The sequence below is a fragment of the Peromyscus californicus genome, unplaced genomic scaffold, assembly GCF_007827085.1.
Source record: "Peromyscus californicus insignis strain IS unplaced genomic scaffold, ASM782708v3 Scaffold_13__1_contigs__length_99412109, whole genome shotgun sequence".
NCBI lineage: Eukaryota > Metazoa > Chordata > Mammalia > Rodentia > Cricetidae > Peromyscus > Peromyscus californicus.
In genome coordinates this window covers 70,396,572-70,412,432 of record NW_026294424.1, presented here as the reverse complement: position 1 = coordinate 70,412,432, position 15,861 = coordinate 70,396,572, and the positions used below count along the sequence as shown (strand labels likewise).

At 45.2% G+C, this 15,861-nt stretch overlaps 1 protein-coding gene across 3 annotated transcripts in view; it reads right to left on the bottom strand.

Moving 5' to 3' along the window:
* Cracd (capping protein inhibiting regulator of actin dynamics) overlaps positions 1-15,861 on the bottom strand; it is a 123,154-nt gene that overhangs the window by 56,967 nt on the left and 50,326 nt on the right. The gene's annotated exons all lie outside the window — the stretch shown is intronic.

Here is a 15,861-nt window from a genome sequence, read left to right as displayed (position 1 = left end):
CATTTCTCAGTCTCATTTTTTACCAACATCTACTTCCAGCCTCTCTACATACTCACCATCTTTAGCTTTAAGATTGAATTCACAGTGAGTAGTAGGGTGCCACATTTTCTTAATATTTTGGCAATTTTCTATCATTTTCCGCATGAAAGAACCTATAGATGCATACCTGCTGCTTTAGGATCACAGTGATTTTCATTATCAAAGTACTGAATTAAATTAATTTATTTTCGCCATCCAATAATCACTCTAGGGTTTTTTTTTCACTTAAAGAAGTATTCATTATCCATTATTTCATGGACATAATCATATGCCACCAGAAGCCTGCATCTCATAATCACTAGTTTATGCAGATAATCCTAAAAATTAAAAATCACCGGGTAAGCCAAACAAATAGGATTACTTTTCCATTTTTCATACGGGTAAAATTCTCCTATGTTCATTTCTAATCCTAAAATTATTAAAGCATCTAACTTCTTTGCACTGAGTTCTAGGGTATGCCTCCAACTGAGAAACGGATGTCACAATTCAGTTTAAGCATCATCATAAACGTGTTAATCTGAGGTTCTCAGAAGTCGACACCAGGTTTGTAAGGCCAGAACATCTGAGAATCCAGGCAACATAAGATGAAACACACGTCTCTGGGAAGTGAGCTTTCAGAGCCTAATGTGTTATCACCGCTGCTCTCCCAGAGCAGGAACTATGCAGAGCTTATGTGGAAGCTTATCCTGAAGTCTGGTTTGGTTAAAGAAACTTGGCTTTCTTTCCTCCTGCTCCCCCTCTTCCTCCTCCTCCTGCTCCTCCTCCTGCTCCCCCTCTTCCTCCTCCTCCTGCTCCTCCTCCTGCTCCCCCTCTTCCTCCTCCTCCTGCTCCCCCTCTTCCTCCTCCTCCTGCTCCCCCTCTTCCCCCTCCTCCTCTTCCTGCTCCTCCTCCTGTTCCTCCTGCTCCTCCTCCTCCTCTTCCTCCTGCTCCCCCTCTTCCCCCTCCTCCTCCTCCTGCTCCCCCTCTTCCCCCTCCTCCTCCTCCTGCTCCTCCTCCTGTTCCTCCTGCTCCTCCTCCTGTTCCTTCTGCTCCTCCTCCTCCTCTTCCTCGTCCTGCTCCTCCTCTTCCTCCTGCTCCTCCTCCTCCTCCTGCTCCTCCTCCTCCTGCTCCTCCTCCTGATACTCCTCCCATTTTTTAACAGAGTTTTACTGTGTAACCCAGGTCAGCCTCAAACTTGTGATGATCCTGCTGCCTCTGCCTCCCAAGTGCTAGGATGACAGGCACTACTTCCCGTGGGTTTCTCTGAACTCATTTTGATGAACAGTCCTCATCAATCTTCCCTACTTCCTCCCTTTCCCACTTCTACCTCCCACACCCCTCTCCCAACCATCTGCATGCTAGGCAAATAGTCTACCACTGAGCTATGGGTAGACTTCATTATGTCTTTTAGTTTCTTTGAGAATTCTTACATTACACACACACACACACACACACACACACACACACACACACACACACACACACTTACAACCTTCTTTCTTCTAAACTCCAAAGCATACTCCATGCACATTTGTAAACAGGAAAGTTAACAGAAATATTCTGGACTTCACTTGTTAAATAAACCTAATGTTTTATGTCAGCTTCTGCAAATATTGCCATATAAAAAGATACCTTAAGATATGGTATCTGAATTCCATGATTCTACTAATTGGGGGAATTTTTCTTACCCTGGGGCTGTTGGAACAGTTTTTGGAGATGGAACTTACAAGTTTGAAAAGAAAACTGAACACACCCTGTGATGTACAGACATCCCACGGCCATCACATTAGTATCAGGCCCCACAGTCCCGGGATATTTTAGGCACAAGGAAGGAGCTGGCAGCATGTCACTGGGACTCTGCATCACAGAGGCCATGAGGTGGCAGATCAGGGACTAGGGTTCTACTCTCAGGGAGTGGTGGGCTGAAGACCCAGCTTGTCAGGTCCCAAGAGGAAAGACGGGCATCTTCTCTTCTTCTAGGGGAAGTGGGGAAGGAAGAAGGTACTTGGTGCCATGTTGAGAAGATGAAAGGACAGTATCGGGATCCCCTGGAACAGGACAGGGGTCTCCAGAACAAATGAGAGACCAGGGACAACCAACAGGGAATGCCACTGCTTCTCTGCACCCCCAGAATCCAGTATAGCGCCCGATGCTCAATAATACGGATCATCTGTTCCTACCCCTTTAGAGCCGTGTGTTTTAGAGATCAGTTTTCCCCAGTCACAGAGAGGTATATTTAGATGCTTCAAGACAGCGCTGTATAACCAAACACACTATTTTTGGAAGACATCCATATTCATGAACTTGCACCAGCTTTACAAAGGCCTCTGGCACACTGGAAGCACAGATAAAGGCAGGGATTCCTTTATGCTGTTGATCAGTCCTGCAGTATCACTTGCTTTGAGAAAATGTAAATTTGTTCAACCCTCGTTGACAGATGCAATCTCACCCACAAGACACACTGGGTGGAGTGCAGAAAACTGTCCCCCGTTCGACTTCGGGGTGTAGAAATAAGACAAAACTCACAAAAGAATAAAAACCTCACACCCCAAACATCTAGTCACTTCAGGCCATTGCTTTTGTGAGGAGATCCCTATGAGTTGTTGCAGGTTTCCATCTAATCCCAGGCAACCATCCTTCCACTGCCTTATCGCAACCCTCCCAAAAGCCCCAGGCCACAAGTCAATGCCAGTACTTCATCAGTGTAAAAAGGGTCATATGTTTAAAAGTGATATATATATATATATATATATATATATATATATATATATATATATATATATATCTCACTCTAGAGGGTCTCATTCTGTAGTTCTGGCTGTCTTGGAGCTCATTAGTTATGTAGATCAGGCTGGTCTTGAACTCACAAAGATCTGCCTGTCTCTACCTCTCAAATGCTAAGATTAAAGTTTTATGCTACCACATTTGGCTTTGTTTAGGCATTTAGGTATTTCTTAATCATTTATTTACATCTATACAATTGTGCTACATTTTAAAATTGGGTTTCTATTAAAATTAGGGTTAGAGTTTACATGTTAACTATTAGCACTGAGTCTGGGATAGTATTTTATAATTCAACACAATATTTTGGGAAAATACCAAATTTCACTTACAGAGAGCCAGGAAGCTGTCATCGCCACTGATCAATATTGTGTGTGTGTGTGTGTGTGTGTGTGTGTGTGTGTGTGTGTGTGTGTGTTGTGGAATATTTGTGTACACCGTAAAGATGTGTCTCTGCCTAAGGTGCTTTCTGACTGGTTTAATAAAGAGCTGAACGGCCAATAGCTAGGCAGGAGAGGATAGGTGGGATTTCTGGAGAGAGGAAGAGGAGGAGGAAGCCAGTAGTGAAGATTTCAGACATACGATACAGAACAGAGGTAATGGAGCCACATGGCAGAATGTAGATTAAAAGACACAGGTTAATTTAAGTTATACGAGCGAGCTAGTTAGATGTCAGGCAGTGGTGGTGCATGCCTTTAATCCCAGCACTTGGGAGGCAGAGCCAGGCGGATCTCTGTGAGTTCGAGGCCAAGGTGCAAAGCTACACAGAGAAACCCTGTCTCAAAAAAACAAAAAAACAAACAAGCAAAAAGAACTAGTTTGAAAAAAGCCTAAGCTAAGGCCAAGCTTTCATAATTCATATTAAGTCTCTGTGTCGTTATTGGGGAGCTGGTGGTCCCACAAAAGATAGTCTGACAAGAAAGTTTGCTCTGTGTGTGTGTGTGTGTGTGTGTGTGTGTGTGTGTGTGTGTGTGTGTGTTATTTTCAAGACAGGGTCTCACACGGTAACTTCCTCTGCCTCCACCTCCTGAGTGCTGGGACTACAGGTGTAAACCCTGGGATTCAGTGGCAGGCTTTTCATTACAACCTTGATTTTTGTTTTAGTAACATGTATTGCTGCAGAACAACTCTATGTTTAATGTAATCCCATGAAATGGCTTGTGCTTACCCAGGCCTAGGCGAGGCCTGACAGACCAAAATGGCAGCTGTTTCTATTTTTTGCCTTGTTCATTCCTCAAAAGCACATCAAGTTTTAATAGTTCTAGTGGTTTTTTGTTGGTTTGTCAGAATGCCCTTTTACATATGTTTCACTGTTCACAAGGGAAATCAGATACTTAGAAATAGTAACAGAGGCAGAAAGGATTCCTAATGTGAAGCCCCGGTGTTTGGATACATCTCTCCCACATAGTAGAAGGTGTGTGGGTGGCAGTTTCTCTCACTGCCAGTTTCTGCTATTTGAGTTTCAGAGGGTGTTTGTGAGTCAGTGATAGGCCTGTGAACGGAGGTTAATGGCAGAAGAGCTGACTGCCATCTCTATACAAGGCAGCACATGAATGCCATGGCAGCTCTAGACACTGCACACTTACAGGATATGCTCTGGGCCCAGCTGGCCAAATTGATGGATAAGGCAACATCTGCAAAGAGAGGCTTCAATCAGAGAATAAAACCAGCAGGAAAACAGAGAGGCAGATGCATATCTCTGTATATGATGTGTGAAGAGAACTGGCTCAACCCTGACTAAGCAGGTCTGAAACCATCAGAGAAGACAGGATGCAATTCACAGACACGGGCTGAAGCTGTTGTCCACAGCTCTGGTAAGCAACATTAAATAACCAGTGACAATAGATTAGCCTAGTTGACACATCAAAATCATCATTAGGCTCCACCCCTTTCAATTTGGCATCCATATTCATTTCCTAAAATAAAACTGCATCTCAAAATAAAGGCAATATGCTCACTAACCTATATGTGATATCTTACCCACATCTGAAAACATTGTATCCTCCCCCCACCAAGATGCCAAGCCCTTGGGTGCTCTCATGCCTCCTTTGATACCTTGTCACTTAAATTCCAACTACATCATCATCATCATCAACAACAACAATATCATCAACATCATTGTCAACAACAACATCATCATCAACTTCATCATTATCATCATCAACAGTATGATCATCCATTATCAACATCCTCCTCTTCATCAACAACATCATCATCAACAACAACATCATTATCATCATCATCATCAACAACAACACCATCACCATTATCATCATCATCATCATCATCATCATCATCATCTTCAGGGATGAGACAGAGAAGACTGGGCAACTGTTGCAGACCTGTAATACTAGCTATTCAGGTGGCTGAGGCAAAAGTATCACAAGTTTAAGGCCCATCCTGAGCAACTTAGCAAGATCTTGTCTCCAAGTAAAAAGTTAGAAGGCTAGGAATGGATCAACAAGATGGCTCCGTGGGTAAAGGTGCTTGTCACCAAGACCAGAGTTCGATCCATGGGACCCACGTGATGGAAAGGGAGAATTGACTCCTGCAAATTGTCCTCTGACCTCCACATGCATGCACCCACCCTAATGAAAGAAGAGATTTTTTAAAGGGCTGTATCTTAGTGGTAGAACATTTTCCTAGCATGCACAAGGCCCAAAGTTCAATCCACAGTACTGCAAAAAAGAAGGAAGAGGCTGGGGAGTGGCTCAGTTGCTAAAGTTCTTGCTGTATAAGCATGATGACCCGAGTTCAATTCCCGGAGCTTACATAAAAAGCTGGGTATTAGTGGCCCAAGCTTGCACTCCCAGAGCTTGGTAGGTGGAGACAGGAAGAAGCTCAATGGCCAGTCAACCTGGCTTAATTAACAAGACCCAGACCCCAGTGAGAGACCCTGCCTTTCTAAAGCAAGGTGGACAGTTCCTGAGTAACAACATCGGGGGTTTACATCAGGCCTCCACATGCATGCATACGCAGCAGCACACTCCCTGTGGTGGTCTGAATAGAATGGCCTCATAGACTCATAGATTTGAATGCTTGGTCACCAGGGAGTGGCACTATTAGGAGGTGTGGCCTTGTGGGAGAAAGTGTGTCACTCTTTGAGGTTTAAAATGCTCAAGCCAGGTCCAGCGTCTCCCTCTCTTCCTGCAGCTTTCTGATCCAGATGTAGAACTCTTGGCTCCTTCTCCAGCACCATGTCTGCCTGCATGCTGCCATGTCCCACCATGATGATAATGGACTGAACCTCTGAAACTGTAAACCACCCCAATTAAATGTTTTCCTTTATAAGAGGTGGTCATGGCGTCTCTTCACAGCAATAGAAGTCCTAACTGAGACACTCCCCAGCAGCCTTATATTCACATATACTCCTTTTTGTACTAATTAGCAATATAGACTCCCTTTGCCTTTGGCTGAGACCTCAGCTAGTCTTGGGTCTCTGTTTGGCGAGATGGCCCACACCTGCATTCCTGAGAAACCATTGATCATCTTGAACTGGGCTGTCTTGGTTTTCTTTGATCACAAGACTGGGAGAACAAAAGAGGTTGTCCTGAAGGAGAACCTCTCTTCTATGAACTCTCCCTCATCCCACCATTTAGGGGGCAGCAACTCAGCTTCCATACAGTAATCATTATAGTAACCTCTTCTCTGCCTGTTGACTGAGAGGCATGAGGAGCCCAAAGTGGCTAGATGACACAGTCTCAACTTCAGTAGAGGAATTCTGTGTTCAGTGTTCCGAGTGGAGGCATTTATCCTCTCGGAACTCGATGAGACTTCTAGAGAAGCAGGTTCTAGAGACTGGAAACAAAACTCTCTATCAGACAATTGCTAGCTATCACAACAGCTTTTCCAGTAAGAGATTTTCTCTAGCACTGACCGGCTTCAAGAACACAAAGAACATCCAAGCACTATCTGTTCTGTAGACTTTTCCCATGGATCTGTGCTTCAGAAACTGGTGGGAAAGGAGACCCCAAGCCTGAGATTCGAAAGGTTGATGATCTCAATGTTCGCCCATTCCTTGGATGGAAAGAGACCTCATTGACGAGCAACCACTGGTCCATGTGAGGTCAAGGAGGAAAACTCCAGGCTGTCCATTGTTCTCCTCTTGGGAATCACTTTCGAAATGACATCTTGATCTATGCTGATGGTGGTTTCTTCAAAATGCTTATATTTCACTGCCCAAGCCCCCCAGGCGGACCACAGGAATTCCAAACTGATGACAGCGGACCCCACCAAGGTCCCTTCTGGGCTTCATATGCCTCAATTTTTTTGTCACCTAAATCTGGCTAGGGATTTGGGGTTGGTTTTGTACTTTCTATTTGGTTTTTGGTTTTCACACCACTGACTCCAAGAGTAAAGCAGAAACTACACTTTGTTTACTTTCTCTTAACAGCAAGGAGAAATCTTTATTTTTCTTTCAACTCTAGGACCTATTTCTTCATTTCTTTTTTAAAAAATCTATTTATTTTTATTTTATGTGCATTGGTGTTTTGTCTGCATGTGTGTCTGTGTAAGGGAGTTGGAGCCCCTGGAACAAGAGTTACAGACAGTTCTGGCTGCCATGTGGGTGCTGGGCATGGAACCCTGGTCCTCTGGAAGAGAAGCCAGTGCTCTTAACTGCTAAGCCATCGCGCCAGCCTCTAGGACCTGATTCTTTAGAAAGCTGAGCGAGATTAGATGATGTCTGCCCCTGCAACTCGTACGTTCAAACAATATCTATTATATTCATTATGATTTCTCCACCCCGGGTTGGTCTCTAGATTATGCTGGCTTTGTAAGCATTGTGCTTCTTCAGCAAAATAAACGAACTTTGGCACCCGGGAAAGGCAATAGCATAATCTGCAAATTGGCAGAAGGCTGAGTCATATAATATTACTTCTTTGTGTTAGGATCCAGGTCCTTATTCTAGGAAAGGAAATACTGATTTTTCAAGAAGAGAGTCACAGTCTTAGCACTCAAAGGTGTGTCCCCTGTCATCTCATTGCTACACTTGGACCTGATACAGTGAGGCTGACGGTAGCTAAGGTGTGACCCTCAAAACCTGGACAACTGTGTGGCCCTGCTGTGATGGTTCATCATCAATATCAACTTGACTGGATGTGGAGTTGCCTAGGAAACACACCTCTGGCAATATTTCTGAAGTGCTGGAAGGAGACCCATCCTGAATGTGGGTAGCACCCCCCACCCCCACAGGGTGGGATCCTAGACTAAAGAAAGAAGAAAAAAAAAAGGAGAGAGCGAGTGGAGTGTTCATTTCTGTCTGCTTCCTGCCTGGAAACGCCATGTGATCAGCTGCTTCCCACTCCTGTTCCCACCTCTTCCCACCAGGATGGACGCACCCTCCGACCAGGACACAAAATAAACCCCTTATCCCTTAAGTGGTTTTCATAAGGGTTTTGGCACTGCGATGATAAAAGAAACTAAAACACGTGCCTTTAAACATACACTAAAGGCTGGGAAGTGGTGGCGCACGCCTTTAATTCCAGCACTCGGGAGGCAGAGGCAGGCAGATCTCTGTGAGTTCAAGGCCAGCCTGGTCTACAGAGTAAGATCCAGGACAGGCATGCTAAGACAGCAGGGCTTACAGAACCACTCAGGGCTCCTTTTAGCCTTTATGGACAAAGTCTGATGGGCCATAAATACTTGGGCTTGTGGGCCAGTGACAGAGAGGCAGCTTTAGTCAGCGCCAATCCTGCTTCAGGCTATTCAAGCTGTGCGAGCCCTGCCTTTGCTTGTCTGCCCTGCTTGCTGACTTGCACATTCAGGAATATGCACTTCGCCTGGGCTTCCGTTCTGCCCACGAATCCTACAATTTCCAGTCTTGTACAGCAGACTCAGCCCACTGATGGAGTGCACACGTCAGGGCTACTCCCGCAAGAGCCCCGGCGTCCAGTGTATGCAAGGCAGATCTGTATGAAGGCCTGTCCGTGTGTATTTCCCGAAGCCAACTGTACCGAGCCCTGAGCCGGCACTAGCACACCACAGTAATTCCAGAACTCCAGATGCCAGCTAGTGCTCAACACCTTAGGAGGTGGCTACACTGCTTTCCACAACTCACAAAGCACTCATTATTCTGGTCTTTCATGAGATATTTTACGGTGCCTTGCTGGAGAAGCGGGGGAATTCTCACTAGCAGCTGGTGAGCTTCTCTCTACTCGGTCCAGAGTTTGTCGGCAGTGATGAGGACCAAGGCAGAGTGTGTGTGTGTGTGTGTGTGTGTGTGTGTGTGTGTGTGTGTGTGTGTGTGTTAGGGTGAGCTGTGGCAGTGACGATGTCCAAGGCACTGTGTGTGTGTGTGTGTGTGTGTGTGTGTGTGTGTGTTAGGGTGAGCTGTGGCAGTAACGATGTCCAAGGCACTGTGTGTGTGTATGTGTGTGTGTGTGTTAGGGTGAGCGTGTGAAACCCGGGGAGGAGAGATGGGTTTTTAGACTAAGGAGAACTCAGTGGACTTGGCAATCTATCTAGTGGGTTTTGGCCAATATTCTCCTTAAGCCAGAGATGAAAACGGAATACAAAGCAGGGGGAGAATTACTTCACGATGTGTTGGTTTCCAGTTTACCTGTGTGTGTGCAGAGCACTACACACATACATGCATTCTGATATTATTTCCTGCTTGGATAAATTAAGAAATATTTGAAAAACATTAAGAAAAGTGGCCACACATCTCATTAAGATACCAAAGTCAGAAACTATCCACACAGATCCTTGTCTAAGTGACAGTCACTCTTGCTAAATAAAAATGAGAAAGCATTGTGAGCAAAAATGGGCTGAGAGCCACCAAAGTGATGAAATGGAGTTTCTGGTGCCACCAAAACCAGAGCTGCTGCTCAACTCCGGCTTTGAGCATCTTGTTTAATTAAGGACCAAAATCCCCCACTTCGTAATTACAGAAAGAAGGAAGTTTTATTAAACTTGAGTCTTAGAACATGCTTAGTAGCTTTGTTGGGGTTTAACTCTAAAACTTCTAATTAGGAGTATAACTTTAAGAAAGTATTATGTTTACCTTTTTGTACATGTTTTATTGTCAATATAAACGTCCTGTCTGGGCTAGAAGAAATCCAGTTTGCTTGTTTGCTTGCGAAATGCTGGAGATGGAGCCTATGACCTGACATACACTGGGTAAGTGGGCAAGCATTGGACCACTGAGCTGTGTTTGTAGCCCTCTTGGTATTTTTTGTACTTTTCAAATGATGACGAATTACTAAACGGTCTTATTAATAAAAAACATGGAGCCAGACATTGGGGTGAAAACTGAGAGATCAGAAAAGCAGAAAGAAGCCAGTCATGTTCTTACCACTTGGAAATCCTCAGCCAAAGAGACCTACTTCCTGTATACCCATGGCTATACGCCTTTCTGTTCTGCATCTCACTTCATCTCTCTGCCCAGCTACATCACTTCCTGTCTGTCTGTACAGACCTCCAGACCTCTATGGTTAGTTAGTGCGTGTGCCACCACGCCTGGCTCTGTTCCCAGTGTGGCATTGAACTCACAGAGATCCAGATGAATCTCTGCCTCCTGAAAGCTAGGATTAAAGGTATGTGCTACCACTGCCTGACTTCTATGCTTAATATAGTAGCTAGCTTTTTCCTCTGATTCTCATATAAGCTTTTTTTTAGAGTGTATAACATATTGGGGACATAATATATCACCACAGATGTCTGGAAGTTGGGAGAGTCAGTGAAGCTGGTAGCAATTTTTATCCTATACTCTAGAAATGATGCTAGGTGGGAGAGCCCCGGTTTCTTCTTCCTGACCTTAGACCCAGCCACCAGGTCACACAGGCAACTCATCCCAGCCAGCTCAGACTACAGAGGGATCCTCTACTTCCCTCTACCCAGTTTTTCAGAGGCTCTTTCTCTAGAGCAATATTCAAAGTATTATGTAGCATCCAGTTATTAGGAGAGAGATGGAAGGAGACCATTCTAGAACTGTTCAATAGAAACCCTATTTTATGTTCCTGCACACACCAAGTGGGACTTGTTAGAACTTTGTTGCCCATCTCCAGCCACTCAGGATGAAACAAGAATGGATCCGGAAGCCTTTAGACACTTTCATTGATGGTAAATTCCCAGTGGTATTTCAAAACATGCCTGCATGAAATGGAGACGGTGGTAGTGAGAGTGAGTGCTATTTCCTCCATAAATCATAACACTAGTCAACTACCAACCTCTCTCCACGTGGTATGCTAGAAGGTTTACACTATTCCTGATCACAGAGTTCAGGGGGATTTTCCATGTCACGGGCTGGAAACACAGGCTAAGTGGTGAGTGTGTGTGTGTGTGTGTGTGTGTGTGTGTGTGTGTGTGTGTGTGTGTGTGAGAGAGAGAGAGAGAGAGAGAGAGAGAGAGAGAGAGAGAGAGAGAGAGAGAGAGAGAGAGAGCGCTGGTTTGCTTGGCATTGCACAGTCAGTGACAAGACAAGATTCAAACCAGGCTTCTTCCTTATTTCCAGAAACTGTGCTCCACTATCCTTGGGCATGGACAAAGGCGTGCCTCGGACAGGCCACCAGTCTCAAAGCTCAGTCTGCCGAACACAGGTGGAGTTGCGCTGGAGGCTTAGGTTTCTCACTTTCCAGCTGTAAGACTTTGGTCAAGTTCCATAATACCTTTCTATGCTCTAAAAAATTAGGCATAATCACACTAAGGACGTGTAAGGATTAGGTTAGATGCTACATTTCAATTATCATAATGCCCAACATAAGTAAAGTCTCTCCAGACTGTTAACCATTGAAGTGCTAGCTAGAACTAAGGCACGATTAAATCAATAAGCGGGTTTGTCTTGACCTGTGTGTGGCATTTCTCAGTTGCCGTAAAGAAAGAGAATTGAGATGAGGAAGCAGAGATGGAAGTGTGCAAAAACATATGGCAGCGAAATGAAGACGGAATAAGGAAGAACATATTCGGGAGTGTGCAATGCAGAGATGTCGAGGAGCTCCAGCTACTGTTTTAGAGCAACGTAGACATAAATTGTTTCCTTAATCCCACTTTACCCCAATTCTAGGACGTATCAGATCTCACATGTGAAAGTGCTCTGTACTGAGAAGGACAATGTCCCCTCTTCTAGACACTGCTGTCTACTGTCCTCCACAAGCACAGGAATGAGTGACGCTCTTAGTGCACCCTATGCAGAGGTGACAGGTGACACAGAATAGGAGGAAGGCTTCAAGACTGCAAGATAAGGACTTTCCCTTGTCTCCTGGATAGCCAGGAACCTACTCTACCCCAGGAGGCACTGAATTCAGAAGGCATGCTATAAGGCTCTAGGATGAAGGACAGATAGATGTTCAGAAGTGTTCTCCTGCCTAGACTGATTCAGGAGGCCTCTGTGAGGATCAGGAATCTGGCATCTCTAGAAGGAAAGAGCCAAGGTTAGGTTCCTTGTTTTAGTGAAGTTGAGCATGTCTTATGTTTCAAGGCTTGGTAGCATTGTATATTTAAAAAGATTTTATTTTATATGTACAGGAGTTTTATCTGCATGTGTATCTGTGTACTATGTGCATGTAGTACCCAGAGGCCAGAAGATGGCATCAGATCCCCTGGAACTGGATTTATAGAGGGCTTTTAATTGCCATGTGGGTGCTGAGAACCAAACCTGGGTCCTCTGCAAGAGCAAAAAGTGCTCATAACCACAGAGCCATCTCTCCAGTCTGCATCTCAAAAGTAAATGACAGGACAGCCAGAACTACACAGAAAAATCCTGTCTTGAAAAACAAACAAACAAAACAAAACAAAAAAAGTAAACGATGGCTGGGGTATTCATCTCAGGAAGGCACTTGGCCAGCATGCACAAGCCCCAGGTTCTGCCCCCCAGCACTGCACAAATCAATAAAATAAAATGAAAACGTATGCTTATCTAACAGGCTGTCCTTTGTCTCTCTGTACCTATCATATACCCTACCGAAGTGTGACAGGAGTCAGATAATCAGTTAACTATTTCTGGCTGAACTGTAGCTCCAGCTCACCCAGAGCAAGCCGAGTTATTTTGAGAATATTTTCCAGTAACTTGAAAAAAAAAGAAGTTCTCTGAAAGCAGATTGCACTGGCTATCTTCAGGGCTCCTGACTGTTCAGTGGGCAGCAGACACCACTCTTGCTGGTCTGCAAGAAGAGCCTGTGTCAGGCCGATAAGTCGAGAATTCTCCAATGGGATCCCACAGCCCCATCACTGGAAAGGTTAAAGGCACAGTCTGGCATTGCTGTGATGTTTCATTCATCTTCTCGGGTATACTACACAGGATCCTCAACCACACTTAACCTGTCAGGGAAAACATCATGATCAGAATCCTCAGCCTCCCAGGATACTTTATGACACCTGTGTCATCCCGTGCAAAAGCTGACCCAGATACACTATGGGACTTTTGGGGCATGGATTGCTTTCCTGGTTAAGCAGATGGATTCCAACCCCAGGTCGTAACTCCGGAAGCCCCAAATGGCTTTTCTTTAGCAGTTGCTCAACAAGTGCCCAATCCTAGAAAGTAGCTAAACAAAGACTCAGAACACAGTTAATAAAGCCAGAAGGAGAGAAGCGATTGGGAGAGAAGAACTTTATCACACGGGACTGAGCTAACAAGACTCAGGAGCTTCCAAAAAGACTATCTACCATGCTGAAATCAAGCTCGAACTGACCTGAAGACTTTCTATCTGATGGCTAGCTTTCATGGTTCCAGAAGGTGCTATACAAGCTGCTGGAAAAGAAAAGCCATCCGTGATACTACATAGCATTGAACCCTGCATGCTGTAACACTGCCCCTCCTGGCCAGACGCACCCCCTTGGTACAATGGTGGCATGAAGGTTATAGGGGTAACCAACTGCTTTTGAATTGGATTTGAGGCCTCCGACACGGGAGGAAATTCATGCCTGGTACTATAAACCTGATCAAAAGCCCATGGCTGGCAGGTCCCAGGCCCTAGGGGGAATCAACTACTGCTCTCTTGTTAAACGGACCTGGTTAAACTGTCTTCTACATTCTTATGTTTAAGTCAGGTATGATGGTGCATACCCTTAATCCCAGCATTCAGAGGGCAGAAGCAGGTGGATATCTGTGGTTCAGGACTAGCCCACTCTAGATAGTAAGTTCCAGGTCACCCAGGGCTACCTAATGAGACCGGGTCTCAAAAACTATATTCATGTCTATTCACATAGATCAGTGCTGCCCTCCTCTAGAGAAGCGTCTCTCTGCAGTGGTCAGTGGTCAATGCAGAGATCCCTACCTGGACAAAGAGCTATACTGAACACTCAGTTTCTCCAAACCCCAAGGTTCAGGAAACAGTGAGGAAGAAGAGGCAAAAAGAATGTAAGAGCCAGAACATGGGGAGGAGTGTTATGAAACTCTGTCTTCTGGACATTGAGACATGACATTCATCAACTCACTGCAGCTATGGTTACCCACAGAAGATCAAGCCAATGAGATCAGGCAACATTCCTACAGACAGCACTAACTGAACTCAGTGAGTTATTTAAAAAAAAAAAAGGAGTAGAAATAAAGAAAGGAAGAAAGGATACAGGAGGGAGGGAGATGTGTCGAGGACGCCTGGGGAAGTGGGGGGGAAGGTATGTAGGCTCAAGATACATTGCTCACATGAAATTGTCAATGAATAAATAAAAAATAGTCCACAAAAAAGAATACTGTGCACATCTGACTATAATCCTTAGTTTATAAGACAGAGAGCAGGCCCTGAGCAGAAAGGTCTTGGGCCACACATCTCGTACAACTCCCATGGAGGACAACGGCTACACAGCACAAAGCCTGGATTATATGGAATGTCCTCATTCTAGCCATAATGCAACCCTTTCCTCTCACAGTCAACCAAGTTTATTAAAACACAGATGTATGAGCAGGACGTCAGAGGGTCCACTCTAGTGCGCTCTGTTGCTTCCAACACAAGACTTCACAAACAATGAGAGAATGGAGGATGCACCCTTGTAGAAAACCTGACAGAGGGGAGAAGCTAGAAGCCAAAGTCACAAGATGGCATCTTTGTCTTCCCCCTGCTTCCCAATTTCAGAGAGCAAGTGCTAGGCCTTTCCTTCACATTCTGCACATTTACCTTCCATACTGACCAAAGCCTAACATTTCCCGGTCAAGATGCAAAATTCTTCTATGTGATCAGCTATCCCAGCCAGAGGCACTGAGTGCTGGGTGGTGGGGGTATGCATGGCCCACATCATGTGTCCATGAAGTGTTTTTGTTATGATCGATCTTCTACAGTAAGAGCCAGGTTAGGCACAGGCACCCTTGGGTTGACTTTTGGCATGGTTACAATTCCAGTAAGAAGAAAACAGCCTCTGGAATATCCAACCCATGATTCTGCCCTTGACAGTTGCTCCGAGGGGTGCTGTAGAAGCAGCGTAACTGACTCCACGTTACTGTGGGGGCCTGCCTTCCAGAAGCTGTGAGCTGCCTTGACCACATTTACATTCCCCTCCAGGTGAAGGGATCATGTCCCTTTCTTAAGAGATCAATGGGAATATGAAGAATAAGAGGGTAGGGATTAGCTACTTGCACACCTGCATGGTTTAGCTTCAGAGATAGGAGCATTGCGTCTCAAGGAAGTTTCCTGTCTCCTCTGGTTAGCTGCACTGAAGGACACCAGCTCTGGCCCTGTGCTGGGGCAGGAGGTCTTAGCCCTAGGAAGATTGCAGACAATGGTTCCTGTCTTTACCTCTCTCCATCCATCGCCACCTAGGTCAAAGGCCAAATGGTGCTTCTTGGGATAACAGAATAAGGCATCGAACACCTCAGCGCCTATGTCTTGCCTGAATTTCCTTGAAAAGAGGACAGCAAATAAAGCAATTAGATGTAAACTAGAAAAATAAAATTGCCTACAACCCCTGGTGTAGGTCGCTTGCTAAATCATTAGAAGCTTCTGTCTACAGCAGAAAAGGGCCGTGTGTCGGAGAGATTATAGGGCCCCGGGTAGCATTAGGCATTCTGCTCCTGTCTGACTTCAGGAAACAGCCCCAGCCGAGACCGACCAAGATCGTGACTCATCCTGGCTGTCACAGTGACAACAGGAGCTTGATTTGCAGTGGCGGAGCAAGCTGCCCAGTGCTCCTCCAAAC